The 14,140-nt window shown below is 41.3% G+C and overlaps 1 protein-coding gene across 7 annotated transcripts in view; it reads left to right on the top strand.

Annotated features, from left to right (window-relative positions):
• The first annotated feature begins 412 nt into the window (after nucleotides 1–412).
• Nucleotides 413–14,140, top strand: part of LOC6543796 (glutamate-gated chloride channel) — a 47,107-nt gene continuing 33,379 nt past the window's right edge. For 4 of the 7 annotated variants that reach the window (XM_026976492.1, XM_026976485.1, XM_026976483.1 and 1 more), the window contains exons 1-2: nucleotides 413–746; nucleotides 5,226–5,570. The gene's annotated coding sequence lies outside the window, so the exon portion shown is untranslated. Of the gene's footprint in view, nucleotides 747–834; nucleotides 871–5,225; nucleotides 5,571–14,140 lie in introns of those variants that run through there. The other 3 variants (XM_026976487.1, XM_026976488.1, XM_026976486.1) reach the window with 3 other exon arrangements.

Below are 14,140 nucleotides of genomic sequence, written 5' to 3'. Positions count from 1 at the left end.
GCATCAATTATATATCAAATATCTGTTATCTGTATTTGTATTTAATTTCAATTTTAATATATAGAGGTTGCTCACTAAAATCGCCTAAATACCCATGTTACCACTTTTGTGCTTTGGAATGCGTATCCGTCCCACTGTGCCACGTGCATCCGCAAAGGATTACGTCACTTGCCGCCACGTCTCCATCGACACGGAGGCTGACCCTCGGCCATCAGCTGTTTCTACGGACGAAGGATGCCTGGGAGCAGCGGGGCGGGGGGCAGAGGGGCCAAATGCCGCATGCACTGGCGGCAATCAGCTGTGGAGCTTTGGGGCACTCGGAAAGCTGCCCAAGCCGAGGAGCTTCGGAGAGAGCCGGCGGAGAGCTTTGGCTCCGAACGGAAAATAGGAGGCGACATCGAAAAGCAAGCGGCGCACCAGAGACTTTTCGGTGTTCGCCGCGCTTCGTCATCCTGCTTTTCCGCTTTTCCGAATCGAATTTTCCGAAATGCGTGCCAAAGTGCATGAAAAGGAAAACTTGGTCAGTTGAGGTCTCAGTTCGGGTCGGGTTTGCAATTCAACAGCACTGCGGAAGCGGAGAAAACTCGTCACCACGGACCACGGACGGCCAAACAATAAGCCAGCGTAGTAATATCGACTTCACACCGCCCTCGATATATATATTATATATACTTGTATGATATTCGCAAGAAAACGGTATCGGAATGAAATCCAAAAGTGCCAACCCATTTAGGGGCTAATCAAATGTATGGGAAAATGATTGAAAATCGCGTGGAAATTGCAGTGTGCGAATTGAAATGTGTATTTGTGTTTTGAATTTTTAACGCTCAACCCAAGTGTTTCCATTTTTTGCAGTGAGTGAGTGAGCGAGTGAGTTATGTAAAGCTCTGGTGTTGGGTTCTTTTTGGTCTTCGCGTTGGGTGCGGGATAGTAACCCACACCACCGCCCACAACAATAATAACAACAGCAGCAACAACAACAATTGTGCCAACTGCACCACCAACAACAACAAAAAGAACAACGAGCGTGTGAAGCGACAATAAGCGTTGCAAGATTGAGTGGCTTCAAAAAATGTGGTCATTAAAAATTAAAACGTGAGAATTAGGATGCAAAGCAATGGGATTTCAGGGCAGGATAGTCCTGGCGCTGGAAATGAAGTATACGCACCCACGGATTGCTGCTAATGTATGCATGAACTTGAAAACCTGACAATTTTAGTGCATTTTGGCGTGCCAAGCGATAATAAGTTTATGATGTACTTAAAAATATTTAAGAGCCAAGGAAATTTATCATGGCCAAGGAATCAGAAAAAACAGATTTAAAATACCTAAGTTTACAGTTTATAAAACCATAATTTGAGCACAATTTTTAAATATCTGAGGGGTAGGCAGTAGTTTAAGTACGCTTCCTTACTTTTTTTTTAATAAAATACCTAACTTGAAGACAATATTTCAAAGAAATTTAAAATTTCACCGAAATATATAAATAGAGGGGCTCAAAAGTTTTTATTCGAGATATTAAGTATACGCACCAGAGCCCAAAGCTTGCAGCACTCAGAAATTACAAATACGAAAAAACATAAATGACCTACCAGCAACTACCAAAAAGTAGCAAATAAATATATGTTGCAAATTAAAAAATATATATTTGAAAAACTCTGCCAGACATGCAATCCAGAACTTAAGCTAAGAAAAGTCTGCCCCAGACCCACTAAATTTTACATGGAGCACCAAGCTATCGCTGCTTACCCCGCGTGTGTAAATCAATCAAAAGCCATTTTCAGTGGCTTCAATCCCCGGCAATCAGCCCATTGAGTAAGCTTTGTATATCATAACACAATCAGTTGGGGTATCGGCATCAATTACCAATTATAACTTGACAATAAAATCGCCAAGTGTCCGCATAAAGAGCCCAAAAGCCACACACACACAGCCGCCAATCAATTCTCTTTTAGCGGTCTCCGACTATTTTTAGTTGCACTTGCTTTCCTTTTTTCAGGTTTTCGTGTTTTTTTAAGTTTATTTTACTTTGCACAATATTAGTGTCAAGGTGCAGCCAGTGCACAGAGACAGAGATGGAAATAGAGTCTCAGACAGAGACGGCGACAGTCGGGCCAAAAGAACAAGTCAAGAAAGCGCAAAAAGCAGCAAGAAAAGGGGGTTCCCCTTTTCTGGGCGGCGGCGGCGGCGACGACATCGCGAGAAAGCAACACACGAAAAGGTGGCTATCAAAAAATAATAACAAATACAACCACAAGGCGGCGAGGGGAGGGGCGCGGCGGGGCTGGTGCATTTGGGGGTGGCAAGTGGGCGAAAAGGGGGATCTCCTCAAGACTTGTCACATCGAAGAGAAAGAAATTGAATTTATGCCTTGGGTGGGTTGCCTTCAATGACAATTAGGCTGCTACAACCGCAGGTCTCTCTATATATGCTAACGCTAAGAGCACTGGTAACGGTAAAGCTATAGCCAACAGCTAACAGCCAACAGCTAATGCCAACGTAACGGAACCGTGGCGCGTGTTTCGCTGGAAGGTAAATCGCGTTACTAACAACAACAAGGATACGCAGGGCTCAGCTTTCAGGCGGCGACCCACATTACTTAAATTACGAACTACACGCAAAGTCGCCGAAAGCCCACACACAACTGGGAAAAGTCACACACGCTGGTTAGTCATTCCGTCAGTCAGTCAGTCAGTCAGTCAGTCAGTCAGTCAGTCAGTCAGTCAATCATTATCCTAAATGTCCTATGCGTCAGCCAGTATGTGACCTACACTCTAAGGATAGCTCAGTATTTTCGAAAAAGTCAAGCTTTAGGTTTTCCTTTCTGCAAGTTCAAAGTGAAATGTATCTAAAGCCATAGGTGTATTGAAAACATTAGAAATAAGTAGAACTTTAATAGTGAATGGATTAATAACAATACATGACAGTAAATATAATAATAATAACTATAAACACAGTATTCATGATCAGTTTCTTTGAATAACTTTGTATAACTTTGAATAACTTTCTTTGTAATTGAAACTAGGCCTAGAAAACAGAAAATACCTTTCTGGGAATTCGAAACTATCTTTTTGACTAGTGCAATGTGCCCGTCCTTGCCACATTGCGTGCTCCTGGGTGGAGCCTCCGCCACAGAAGAAGTAAAGTGGGCACGGGATAGGGGACCAGGAAACATGTTGCATATTACGGGGCGCGTTGGCTGCTAGACAAAAATGTCGTTTGCGGCGAAATTCCCGGCATTCCAATGCCGTGTTAAGGACAGACATTGAAACAAAGGCATTTGTCTGACCGCCACCCTCGCAGTAATGAGATGAAAAACACCGAAATATACTCAGCATTTCGGCATTTGTGTGGCGACGAGCGGGTGAATTTGTTTCAACAAAAAACACAATTAAATTAGATATAGTGCTCCTTGTTTTTGGCTTGTTAAATGCCGAACCATCACCCATACACATGGTATATTTTCTAGGTTTTGCTTTGGTCCGTAGCTTCGCATTTTTGCATTTCTCTTTGCATTGCTTTGGTTTATTTTTAACATCTTTCCTCGGAGCATGTGAAAAATTTCCCCCTTTTATTACATTGTCTGCCGCAGGTGATGCGAAATAAATGGATGATAAGGCCAAGTCAGACGTTATTTACGATCTCTTTGGTAAATATAGCTACCTTGTTATGGTAGTGAAATTCCGAAAACTGCATCATAAACGCTAATATATATACTCGAGTTGGCAAACGATTTGTCGTATTTACTTATAGACGCAATGCCAATTGAATCCACTGCCAGCCGGGGTTTTTCTCGTATATCATGTTATTTAAGCGCACTATTTTCACGCAAATACTCGTACGCTTGGCAATAATAAAGTGTATAAATAAATAAAAATAGTTCATTGAGGCAGAAGACAAACACGATTTTTACAGCCTGTGCTGTTCATTTGCATTCACATTCAAGAGGTATGCAAAATATATGTCAGTGTAGGAAGTGCTAGAAATTATTTATTAATGAATCGCTGGGAACAGGCAAGTGTACAAATATAGGGTGTATGGACAGTTTAAGGTGGCTGAATCCAAATCAATAATAGAATAATGATTTTGGTATGAGAAATACTTTCTAGACTTATTGGTAAAACAGGTATTGAAAGACTATAAACTTTATTTTTTTGTATATTCTCTATTTCAAGAATTCTCCCTATTTCAAGTTCTCTTTTAAAAAAATACTCTGACAATATACATAGGCACCTATCAAAACAGTACCAACTAATTCCACATATCAATTTTTATTTTCAATGATAAACTTATATTTGGTTCGCAATGGTAATGCAATTTTCGTTCTACACTTTCTTTTCCCTACTCCAATGCTTCATCAAAAAGCCAGATCCAAACTTAGAATCAGATCTCCGAACTATCTGTCGTCCTGCTCAGACACTAGGTTACTTTAAAAACTTGAGCTGCTCTCGACCTTTTCAAGTCTACAGATCCCATTATAAATTTTCTCCCGAGACGCAGCCTGTCGCCCCACCGACTTTTATCTGGGTTCCAACTCTGCATCAGTTTCCATAAGTTTCCACCTCGAGGCAAGTGTTCCTTGCAGCTTTTCCCGCTAACTGCTTGGCAAATTGCTGCCACTTACATAAGCTGCTCGACCATCAGTTACTCAAAGGAAATACAAAAGTTGTTGGCCCAAAAGTGGCGCCAAATGAGCAGCAGCAGAGTGAAGGTACGAGCGGAAAATCGGAAAACTTTAGCATACATTGCTGGGCAGTTAGGACGTCAAAGTAAACAAAGCAATCGTAAAAGACGACTGCGAATGTGGGAACAAAACACACAAAGGAGGAAACAGAAAAAACAGCCAGAAAGAAAGAGAGGGAAATCAGATGGCCAAGCATAAAGCGTCAAAAGTTGGCCAAAATAAGGCGAAATAAAATAAAAACTGAAATAAAGCCGGGGGTGTGAGGCCAGAAGCTGTTGTTTTTGTTGTTCGAGGGGCGGTTTCAAAGGACCTAACGCCCCAACACTGGTGTAAAATCAAAAGAAAAACGACGAAAGCGAAAAAAGAGAAATATACATTTCAAAGTGTCGTACCTTGTCGGCTGTGCGCGAGTGTGAGTGCGAAGCCCGCGCGCGTGTGTGTGTGTGTGTGTGTGTCGTTCGTCAGGCGACGTGATGCGTGTCCTTGCAAGTTTCGGTTCGTCCCCTCTCGCTCACTCACCCCTTCTCGTTCACTCGCACAGGCCACAGCCAGCGGCAAGTGCACATAAGTTGCAACAAGCAGAGTAACAGCTACAACAAAGGCAAAAACAACGTAACAAAATTGGTAAAACAGTATAAACAACACAACATTGTAAGCTGGCTGAAAGGCGTTGCCAGATTGTTGGCCAACGGCAGCAGCAACAACCACACTAGCAACAGCTGCAGCAGCACTACAACGGCTACAACAACGACAACCACAACAATTGCCCAAAGGGCCAAATGAACGTAGTCGGCTAGTCCGTCTGTCGCCCGCCTGGTGGCGCTAGCTAGCTGGCTGAGCAGCAACAACACTGCGTGCTGCCGCTGGAAATCCTGTCGCTAATTAGGTAAGTCACTGCCATTGGGCCGCAAGGAGTGTGTCCTTTGTGGTCAGGAGGCGATGGGCACATTATTTCATTTCGGGGACGGCCTGTAATTATGGTAATTTACGTCAGCCGCGAGTGCAGTAAATGTTACACATACGCCACGTGGCCACTAGCTTATTTTAATTCACAAACGTATTTTATTTTGACCTTGCGGCTTATCTAAGTATTCAGTTGTTCATCGCCTCTATGTGTTCAGCTCCAATATTTTCAAATTTAAATAAAACAGGTTCTTTTTAAAAGTGTATATCGATAGATAGAGCTTTGATCTTAGTGATCTTAAATTAGAAATGGGTACTTCAAATAAATATACATATCATAAATGATAGAAAAAAATCTGTCTATAATCACAGCATTTAAATGAGTAAATTAACATTTACGAAATACTTTTATTGTACAACAATGCTATTAAAAAAAGCTATTAAAATTTTGAGTAAATTATATTCCTCTTTTTCGCAACGAAAGAGAAGAGAAATGTTCCATTTCTTTTAATCGCATACTCCCCTCTAAATCGATTTACAGAGCAGAACGAAAAAGCTGTTGAGCCGATTTTTCCTCATTTTGGAAAAACCGCGTTGCGCCAAATTGAATTTCCTGACTAAAGTGCCACGAGGAATAGGGGGTCATATAATCATGAACGCAGGTGAAATGACGCTGCAGTGTTTGGCTTTCATTTCGTGTTGAATAGAATCATCCATTGCATTATAGCTGGATGATAAATTGCGTTCAATGATTGTAAATTCGGTGTCCAATATTTTCCGGGTCTTCCAGCTGCTCATATTTATTTGTTGTATTTCTCTGGCTATCCAGCCATCAATGGAAACACTATGCAAAATGTACTGTTTCATGCGAAACTGGCCAATTGCAATTTTTCCCATGTTGGAAATGTATTTTTTTCTCAAATTCTTGTTGATTGGGTCCGGAATTGGCAGAAAATGCTATTTTTGCTTAAACGAATTGGTAGCTCGAGTTATTATACTGAGAATTATACTGCGGGAAGTTGTCTAAGGAAAACAATATGCGGCAAAATTAAAATGTATTCAGTTCATAGGAATCGAAAAAGAAATTTTTAAAATTTTTTGATTTGTTTGCGTTGTATGAGACAAGTGTTTCAAGCTCATTTTGAGTTATCCAAGATATGCGTATTCCAAAAAATAGCCATGCTTTTGTATCTGATGGTAAAATTGACCCACATAAAGGCACAGGTAACTGAAAGCCAAGAACATTAAACATGGAGCCTGGGGAAAAGCGGAGGCGATGTTCTGGCCAAATAGAAAATCCACAGCAAAGAGAAGGAAGGCCAGCAGGCATATAAGCGGATATACTGGGGCAACTGGCTTCTCTTTGTCTGGGATCAAGCGGACAATTGAATGGCCCAAAGGCAGCGCCAGCTGGCTTGGCCTTTCTGCAGCGCACTCCTCCACTGTGCAGGCTCTATTTTGCTGCCCCTCGGTGTATCCTTTCTGCTTTCGCGTTGGCGCATCTTTTGTTGTCATAACTGGACGAGCATCACGACCACAGCTGGCAACTTGGCTAATTTATGGTCAAAATAGTGACACACAAGTATATTTTATATAAATTAACTAATAATTTTTTATTTTTTGGTTGTGCTATCGGATTTTAAATTCAATCAAATCAATAACATACATTTCATAACATTTTTCCTCTCTAAGTTATAAAAATTAGATATTGAATTTTTTGTTCTCATATTTTTAGGGCTTACCTAATATTTTGTAAAAGCGTTTATAGTTCCCTACTGTAGTACTGTGTAAAATATGTAGAGCGTCAACAATTTATTAAATTTAACATTTTATTAGGACAATTAAGCTAATTTCTATCAATATGCCAAAAAGAATGTTGCACTTTCTTACTAGCTGAGTGGGGGGTATCTGATAGTCGAGGAACGCGACTACAGCGTTCTCTCTGGTTTTCGAATCACAAGCTGGCAACACTGAGCACTGCTCAGGAAAAGCGGCTCATCCTGTTGGCAGAACCATCTACCAGCTTATTGGCCCTGCTGTGGCTAGTGCATGTGTTATCCTTTTTATGTTTGGACAGCAGCAGCGGCAGGAAAACTGCACTTGTGCAACAACTATCTGCCCGTTCTCGCTGCGCCCTGTTCCCCGTTTCCGCCCTTTGTGTGCACTCAATTTGGCCATTTCTTGCAATTCGGCGCTTTCTTGTGGGACTGAAAGCTGCGATGAATCCCCCCTTTGGTGCCGCAGCCAGAACAAATTTAATCTATTCTGAAAGTTTTCCATGTGCGCCGAGGGAGCTGCAAGTGCTTGTGGGCTGCGGGCTTTTCGGGGCTTCCGTCTTGCCCAAGAACAGGTTGCCAGAAAATGTGACAGTAACTAATTAAGTCAGTCGGGAAATTGCACTCGACGTTTTCCGAGGTGAAAGATGCGCAGGTGTCGGGTGAATTGGTGTGGGAAAATCAAGAGATTCGTACCCGGAATGTGGTTCCTTTCACCATTTTGGCGTGGCAGGACTTCAGTGATTTGATGCACAAAAGCAGAGTGAAATTGGGTCGGTCTGATTTGGTTTTGATGCAATTACCCTCGGAAACCCAATGGAAATTCAAATAATTCGAATAACTCCAAATAACTTGATAGGTAGTTTAAAAATCGGCAAAGCTTACTTAACAAATGTTTAAGCTTCAACTAAAGTAATTATAGTATAAGAGTACAAGTATATTAAGGATAACTATTTTAGATACATCGAAATTGTCGCACCTGAATGCTTTATATAACTTTCCACATGCTCACCTCTTCAACCAATTAATTGCTGGCGGAAACCGATTCCGGCCACGTTCTATCGCATTACGCATGCAACCCCGTGGCTTAGTGTCAAATTATCAGCTACTTATTATTATTACAGTCATTTGACCCGCCTTTGCGACCGCCTGCAACCGCCGGCCTTCGGTGGCCCAATCAATGTCAGCCGTTGTCATTGTTAGCATTTTATTTGCCTCTTGTTGGCCGGTTTTCTGTGCGCTTATGTAAACGCTGAAAAGCAGACAAAAGCCTGCCAAATAGCGCAAAATGTGCGCCAATTTAGTTGTCGTTTAATTTGATGGCACAGCCGATTTGGCAGGCAAAACGGCAGTAGAGGATTAGGCCGGAGCAATGCTGGCCACGTCATGAATGACTGCCCATCGAGTGCTCGAGTGCCAAGCGGAAAAATTGCTGAGAAAAGCGGTAGCTCAAAAAATACTCAAAGGAAAGCTTCGCATCGAAGGCTGAGCGGCAGCAGAGCGAAAATAAAAGTGACCACCAGTAATAAAATGCTAAGAGGAACATACGAGTGTATGCATACCGTAAAAGAAGGCCAGGAACCCAAAAATAAAGGCTACAGTCAAACTTCCATATCTGGAACCCTGTCTTAAATCTGGTTTCACAACGATTTCTTTCTGCCATGAAGGTTGGCTTCGCATATTATTAGATACACATGCAATGTTATAGAAAACAATTTAAAGGGTAATAGATTTTTGAAATATTCTATTCTGATCAGTAACAGTTATAAACACTTAAAACTAGGAACCTATTTTCTAAAAATATGACTGTGTTTGAACTATTCTTACCTCTTTAAAAGGGGAACCGAGTGCGATGCGTGTTATTCACTAATATTTAGAGTTTATGCCTAGAGTTGCAGAACAGAGTACGAAAGGAAGATATAAAAAGAGGAGGACTGAGATGGACACTGGCAAATAATGCAGACCATTACATTAATGACTGCGGCAAAAAGTCGAAAAAGCGGCAAAAGGTCGAAAAAGCGGCAAGAAGTCGACCAGGCAGACAAAAACAGGAAAAACAATGAATGGTAGCCAGGGCAAAGCCAGAAAATCGAAACATTATGAGGTCATTTTAATTATTTATGTGTGCGTGTGGCCAGCCTAGAAGTTCGAATGGACTTAGCCAAGGTTACGTACGGAAAAGGACCTCTCCAGACTGGAGATTTCATTTCATTTCATTTGCAACAGCATGTTTGCCCAACTCTTTAAGCGGCTTACGAGTGAGGAGGCGAATCCATAACTCATGCCATGACCCAGATATCTGAACATATTGAGTGGGTTTATTTGGCCAAAAGTATGACGGGGATATGACGCTCTTTTCTTAACTGTGCGTGCTTGGAAACTTTGATTTCTGCGCTGCCAAATTTGGATTTATGGTCTGTCTTCAGTTCAGCTATTCTAATTTGGACGTAGATTTATGAGCTGTTATGTGGGAGTCTCTTCAATTGGCACTCGTTCAGTTGGCAAAACATCAAGGCAGCTAAAAACAAGCCATAAGTAAATTAAGCACTATTCCATTGTTCCCATCTTGTTTCTTTTGCCGCAATCGATGCTGGTGGCAAGCTATGTGGAAAATTGCCTATACGTCATGGGTGCGGTGCGCCTTGCACCTTAACGACTTGAAAAGTGCCATAGAAAATGTCTCAATTTGCCATCAAAAATATATTTGCGTGCCTGTATTCAAAAGCAATTTCCTCGCTTTATCTACAAGTTATTTTAATGCAGACAAAATCCATTTTGCGTACCAACCGAGATGCCGGCAACTTTTTGGCCATGCACAGCATCGACGTCCTTAACATCACAATTTTTTTCATTTTTCATCCGCCGCACTCTTGCATACATTAGCCGATTCTGTCTGCCTTTCAGCCACATTATTTCGTGTTGTTGGCCATAAAACGAGTATGTGCGGAGTGTGCTTATGTCCATAAAGCCTTGGTAATAAATTTTGCTTCATTAGCTTCGAACAACTTCATCAAAACAATGTTTAAAAACTCGGGGCACAAATATTTTAAGAATACTAAACTAAAGCTATACTACTAAACGAAGAAATAAGTATTTTAGTATAGAACGACGAACTTTTTTCTTTTATATTTAAGAGAATAAACCTTGAAACAATTTTTTGCCTTCGTGATACGGTTTTCTTTGAATACAATTAACCCAAAACCTTTCTGATGAGAAAGCGACGCAAATTTCAGCTCACATCCGTTGCTAAAGTAGTAATTGTGTAATTCGAGTCTAGTTTCCTGATCCATTTGTTTTGGGGCCAAAAGTAAGAAAAATTAGCCAAATTAACCCAAATATTAAGTTAACCTAGTTCTGGGCGCGTGCAAACTTAACATCATTAATACTAATCTGCTGGGAAAAGCCCAAAGAACCGTGTCAAAGTCTGCAAGCCCGAGAAATTGCTACATTTTTGTTTTGTTGATTATGTAACATAATTGACGACAATATTTCCCCACAGACCTGCAAGAAAATGCTAATGAAAACTAAGAAAAGCACGAGCCATTCAAAGCCAAACATGGCCCAACAATGGCTGACTCATTGCGACTCTGTATTAGCATGGCGGAAATGCCAGGACATCCGGTGCGGTGCGGTGGCCAAGCCTACGACCGCACCACCAACTCCCCCAAGGATTTGGGTGCACAGAAAACAAATCCTCTAACGTTGCACATAAAAAGAAATCTTGCATAAGTGTAGCCGCTGCTGTTGTCATCTTGTATAGGAAACTAGACCTAACTATTGGAAAATTATATGAAGAGTTTGTACACATTGAATATTTGCAAATTGGTAAATAGTTTTTACCCTAGAACTACCTAAAATTCCCTGAAAATATGCCTAATTATTAAAGACTATAATTTTTCATGTTAGTTTTGGTTATGTAAGCTATTCTTACACCAGGAAATTAAAGGAATTATGAAATAATCAAATACTTATTGAACTTGTAAATCCTAAAAGAAATGGCTGCGATTTTATTCAGTATTTTTGTTTCTTTTCCAAAACTACATCCTTCACTTATGGGGTTCTCGCAGTGTGCGGGGAAAATTCGGGCGAAAAGCTAGCCGCTTTCCTTTGTGGCTGGTCGCCTATTACTTGGGAAGTTGCGACGAGAAGCCGATGTCGGCCCTCCGTTTTCTTTGGGCCACAAGTGCCGACTGAAGTGGCGAGTGCAAGTGAATAATGGCCGTCTTGACTGCAGTCATGTTGGGCATATGGCTCACAAGCAATCAGTGTCAGTGCCACGGGCAGAATCGAGAACGAGTATCGAGAGCCAGAGTCAGAGTCAGAGCCAGAAACAGAACTGAAAACAGAGCTGGGCTGGGCTCAAACGAAACCAAGTTTATTTGCAGGTAGTATAGAAGGGCATAAACCAAATCCGGAACGACTGGACGTGCTGGCAACTTGGAGTGGAGTGGAGTGCATTGGATTGGCCCTTCTCTTCGCCTACCACCGCCGCTTTCAGTTAGCTCAATGTCCAGCTCAGTGGAGCGCTTGGTCAAACAGAAATTGATTTGTTGTTTCTGCCGTTGTTGCATATATATGTATATATATATTTGCTCGATATTTTTGCGTTCGCCAGAACCAAATGAAAGCGATACCGGGCTTTGGACTCGATGGATATAGAGCTGTCACCATGAGGTTCGCCCAAAGCTTCAAATGAACAAAATACGCAAAACTATGAGAGATATTTCTGCCCACCTGGAATGGCCTGATATTGGTGTTTTAAATTCATGGGAAAGTATGGGAAATATTCACGTTATAAAGGAAATTACATTCTTAATACACTATTCTTATCTTCAGCGGCTTCAAGAAGTTGTAACCATTGTACTACCAACCATTTATTAAACGAAACTTAATAAGAAAACTCTATCAAAACTTTGTCTAAAAAGGAAGTTCCGCCACGTAACAAGTTGAATTAATGTTGCAAAAGACATATTTTAAACTGCCACTCCCACTTCTGACACTGCACATTAAATAAAAAAGCGAAAAAAAATAGTGGTGATGCAGAATTTTCATTCATTTCGCGCTCTGCGTGAATTATGCAAAACTTTCACCCTTGGCCGTCACATAACAAGGCAGGCAGGTATCACATGTCACGGCTTAAATGAGTTACCCCTTCCAATTCTGGTGCGATTTTTGTGTCGTCGCAAAGGAAATTCGCGCTGGAAAAACAAGTTTCGAGTGCACGGAAAAGTATGGGGGCACTGATGGAAAAAAGGCTTGAAAAACTGGCCGGGGGAGTTGCATTTTACGGCCACTTTGGCAGGCGACACGTTGACACGTCGAATGGCGGCGTTGATTGAAATATGACTTGAACCGAATTGACTTCAATGTAATAATGCCCTTTAATCTTCGCACCTGGATGCGGGCTATATGTCATCAAAACGCCACACTCAAGAAAAACCAGAAAGTGTCTGGGGCAGGCGGAAAGTCAAACTCATTGAACATTCAGGGCGGCGCAGGTGGAAATGGGGACATCGTGTCATCTGCAGGGCGTTGAATCCAAGCCATGCTTTCAATACAACAATTTTCGTTTTCGTTTACATTCCCCTCAATGGAAGCTAAAGTATGTATCACTACGAGCATGTGTGCAGCATTATTATGCAGGACTTCGCCAGCAGGAAACTCAAATATGCTCTCTGTTCGAAGGATCCTAACTCCGGTCCTCGTTCCTCGGTCCTCGGTTTTCCCCCAACACCCAAAACTCGCCACATGCTGTGCAACAATTTCTGCTGCGTTCGAGGAAAATGGTGTATGGTAATAAGTTAGTGCAATTCATATGTGGCCATTGCGAGTTGGGAATATTTCAAGATTTTCCGACTGTATTCTTATTCCCACTTTGATGTGCCAAAGTAAAAATCCAACTTGTTTTCTTATCAAGAAAATGTAACCTTCTTTGCCAAAACGGCAAAGATTTAAAAATAAAACAAAAATGCACATTTATGAGAAATTCAGGAAGTGTAAATGACATTTATTTTAGGAATTCGCATACCATAGAATATTGTTTTTTTTATAAATATTATATATTGAGTCGTTTTAACATTATAATTGGTTCTTCTTAATATTTTATAATGTCAGAGCCGCGAATTCAGCCATCGCTTTTCCATTATCGCTTAATGCAACACAATTACTTTTAATTATTTTATTATGTAAACATTTCGGTGGACAGTCCAAAGCGGACACCCGCGGAAACCCATTTAATTGATATAAACATTGTAGTTTAATTGCCTTGTAGTTTAAACGCCAAATGAACCGGTTGACTTTATTACCAAACAGTTTGACGTGTTGGTTTTTTTCTTGTTTTACGCGTTGGTGTTTTTTAATTAAAATTCAATCAGATGAACCCTACTAACGCGATTTGCAATCGAGCGTAATTCTGAAAGAGCTGAAATGCAGATTGTGGCTTGCAGCGGGTTGATTAAATCGTGTCATGTTTTGCGGCTGGAATAGCTACATTAAATTGAAGGTAAATCTGCATTCCCATAGCTTGTCCTTATCCGATTCGGGATCAGGACAGAGGCTAGCTGACCCAGCTCAGCGGACTAACTAGCTTGGCTAGGCCGAATCGTGCGTCATTTTGAGCATTAAAATTAATCCATGGACACGCAAGGATAATCGCTCGGATGACACGCTTTTTTATGGCTACCTGGCGCCTGTGAGCCAGGATTTTGAGATGCGAACGCGTGACTAAGAGCTCCACGAGAACAAGTGCAGGTTACGTATACGCCACCGTGGCCACGTT

The sequence above is a fragment of the Drosophila erecta genome, unplaced genomic scaffold (genome assembly GCF_003286155.1).
Source record: "Drosophila erecta strain 14021-0224.00,06,07 unplaced genomic scaffold, DereRS2 tig00000021-arrow-pilon, whole genome shotgun sequence".
Classification (NCBI taxonomy): Eukaryota; Metazoa; Arthropoda; class Insecta; order Diptera; family Drosophilidae; genus Drosophila; species Drosophila erecta.
The sequence above is the reverse complement of the archived record's forward strand: the minus strand, read 5'-3'. Positions and strand labels throughout refer to the sequence as shown.